At 40.3% G+C, this 3,513-nt stretch overlaps 1 non-coding gene across 1 annotated transcript; it reads right to left on the reverse strand.

The window, feature by feature from the left end:
• Positions 1-3,073: 3,073 nt before the first annotated feature.
• On the reverse strand, positions 3,074-3,145 carry TRNAR-ACG (transfer RNA arginine (anticodon ACG)). Its single transcript has one exon. It is a non-coding gene; the product is annotated as a tRNA-Arg (tRNA).
• Between the last annotated feature and the right edge of the window lie 368 nt (positions 3,146-3,513).

Below are 3,513 nucleotides of genomic sequence, written 5' to 3' on the forward strand. Positions count from 1 at the left end.
CTCAGTCGTGTCCGACTCTTTGCGACCCCATGGACTGTAGCCCACAAGGCTCCTCCCTCCATGGGATTCTCCAGGCAAGAGTACTGGAGTGGGTTGCCATTTCCTTCTCCAGGGGATCTTCCCAACCCAGAGATCAAACCCAGGTCTCCCGCATTCCGGGCAGACGCTTTAACCTCTGAGCCACCTTCAATCCCTGGGTCGGGAAAATCTCCTGGAGAAGGAAATGGCAACCCACTCCAGTATTCTTACCTGGAAAATCCCATGGATGGAGGATCCTGGCAGGCTATAGTCCACGGGGTCACAAAGAGTCAGACACGACTGACTTCACTATCACTTTCATGTAGCATTTAATGAGATGCACTTTCTTTCTTCCCCCTTATTTTTAAAGGAATTTATCCAAAGCTATACTCTAAATAGGTATCTTTTTCTATGAAAATAATATAAATCTATTCTTGACATGACATTGCTTAAAATGATCTGGGCTATTCTCTGGCTTACTGAAGTGCACGGGAGCAGTATTAATATTACTATAACTGGAAGACAACCTGTCTGCCATTCTATCTAGAAGGATATATCATACAATACTTGCGAAGGCTTTTGCAAAAGTGTTCCTCCTCTTCCAAGAGAACTATGTTTATTTAACTCCTTACCACATATTTTATAGATTTTTTAAAAAGATTAATTTTTATCATTATAGAGATGATTTAAATTAATAAAAATTATAGAGCAAAACTGAAGAATAGAATGACAGGTTAACTTGGCAGGGTGTGCAAAGTCACCATCAGCCTTTTTTTTTTTTTTTTTTTCAAAACAGCACTAATTATAGCTCTTGCTTAATAAAAAACAATGCTAAGCAGTCCCAGATTGCCAAGCTTATATAATGATCATCTTGGCAACAGTTTTAAATCACTATAATTTCATTCTGGATTTTGATTATCACAATTATACTTTATTAAAACAACTCACTCACAAGAAAATAATATCAAAGTAGAAGAACTGTATTTGTTTATTCATTTGTGTTGTTCTTGAGGTAAGTAGAGTTATAATGAATTGAGATGACAAAATTTTTGACTGAAATTGTCTTTTTCCTATGGCTCTCTTTTATATTAAAAGTGTGACAAATTTAGGAAGAGTGTAGAGTTCAAAGATTAATGTCTATACATATACATATATACATCTATGCCAATGTTTCCCTTCTGTTCAGTTCAGTTGCTCAGTCGTGTCCAACTCTTTGCAACCCCATGAATCACAGCGTGCCAGGCCTCCCTATCCATCACCAATTCCCAGAGTTCACTCAAACTCACCTCCATCGAGTTGGTGATGCCATCCAGCCATCTCATCCTCTATCGTCCCCTTATCCTCCTGCCCCTAATCCCTCGCAGCACCAGGGTCTTTTCCAAGGAGTCAACTCTTTGCATGAGGTGGCCAAAATATTGGAGTTTCAGCCTCAGCATCAGTCCTTCCAGTGAACACCCAGGACTGATCTCCTTTAGAATGGACTGGTTGGATCTCCTTGCAGTCCAAGGGACTCTCCAACACCACAGTTTAAAAGCATCAATTCTTCAGCGCTCAGCTTTCTTCACAGTCCAACTCTCACATCCGTGCATGACCACTGGAAAAATCATAGCCTTGACTAGACAGACATTTGTTGGCAAAGTAATGTCTCTGCTTTTCAAATGCTATCTAGGTTGGTTATAACTCTTCTTCCAAGGAGTAAGCGTCTTTTAATTTCATGGCCGCAATCACCATCTGCAGTGATTTTGGAGCCCCAAAAAATAAAGTCTGACACTGTTTTCACTGTTTCCCCATCTATTTCCTATGAAGTGATGGGACCAGATGCCATGATCTTCGTTTTCTGAATGTTGAGCCTTAAGCCAACTTTTTCACTCTCCTCTTTCACTTTCATCAAGAGGCATTTTAGTTCCTCCTCGCTTTCTGCCATAAGGGTAGTGTCATCTGCATATATGAGGTTATTGCTATTTCTCCGAGCAATCTTGATTCCAGCTTGTGCTTCTTCCAGTCTAGTGTTTCTCATGATGTATTCTGCATGTAAGTTAAATAAGCAAATGAGAAAAAAAATCTCTAAAATAATAAATTCTCCAAATTAGATTAAAAAATTTACTCTTGTATTTATTCCATTTTTTACTTTCTCCAATTGTTCACAATATAATTAATATTCATTCAGTGGATGATTACTTTTGAGGGTGCATGTGGTCGCATGTGTATGATTTCTGGTTCCTATTAGACCATAAGTAATTCAAAAAAAAGGATAATATTCTGTGTATTTTTCACTCCATTTAGATGGCTTATCCCCATCATACTTCTTGTTTTTTTTAATTCGTGACTGTCTCACATACATTCACAGCACACATGCACACACAAACCCAGAAGAGTTCATCCACTGAGAAATTATGAATAATGTAGTGAATAATAGGTGAACAAGTAATAGAGGTACCAGCAAAGAGTTATTATAGTTTGAATTATTCAATTACTAGACATTTTCTAGTGTTTGATGAAAGCAAGGGGAGAAATGGTATGATGATATAGAACAGGAGGGGCAGGAAAGGAAGTCAAAATAAGAATTAGTTTTGTACTCATATAAGAATGATTTCAGGCTATCCGTAAAGAAGAGAATATAATGCTGCTAGGTGGCTGACTGGTCTGTATAAGGGAACAGTTTGGGGTCTAAAGGTGAGCTACTGGCACTAAGCACAGAGCTCTCAATAGCAGTGAAAACTGCAGAAAGCTTGGTGAAAGAAGGAGACACAGTGTTGAGAACACATCTAATCTCTATCCCTAAAAATTTGTCTACTTGCCTCATAAGGACACTACTGAACAAATCTTGAGATGTCAGGAAAGAATCTGCATGTGTGGTTAATCTACACAGGAACAGGAAACAACTCTATCTCAAGGACGAAAAGGATTTAAAACAGGAAAAATGAAGAAGCGAAATCGCTCAGTTGTGTCCGATTATTTGTGACCCCATGGACTGTAGCCACCAGGCTCCTCGGTCCATGGGATTTTCCAAAAATGAATACTGGAGTGAGTTGCTATTTCCTCTCTCCAGGGTATCTTCCCGACCCAGGGATCGAACCTGGGTCTCCTGCATCGTAGGCAGACGCTTTACCGTCTGAGCTACCAGGGAAGCCCAAAACAGGAAAACAGACACATAAATCACTGGTATGTGATTTATGGAAATCAGAGGCATGGAAATCAGGGGCATTAACTGGACTGTAGATTCAGTGTTATTCAGTTCAGTTCAGTCACTCAGTCGTGTCCGATTCTTTGCGACCCCATGAATTGCAGCATGCCACGCCTCCCTGTCCATCACCAACTCCTGGAGTTCACTCAGACTCACGTCCATCGAGTCAGTGATGCCATCCAGCCACTCATCCTCTGTCGTCCCCTTCTCCTCCTGCCCCCAATCCCTCCCAGCATCAGAGTCTTTTCCAATGAGTCAACTCTTTGCATGAGGTGGCCAAAGTACTGGAGTTTCAGCTTTAGCATCATTCC

The sequence above is a fragment of the Budorcas taxicolor genome, chromosome 6 (assembly GCF_023091745.1).
Source record: "Budorcas taxicolor isolate Tak-1 chromosome 6, Takin1.1, whole genome shotgun sequence".
Lineage (NCBI taxonomy): Eukaryota > Metazoa > Chordata > Mammalia > Artiodactyla > Bovidae > Budorcas > Budorcas taxicolor.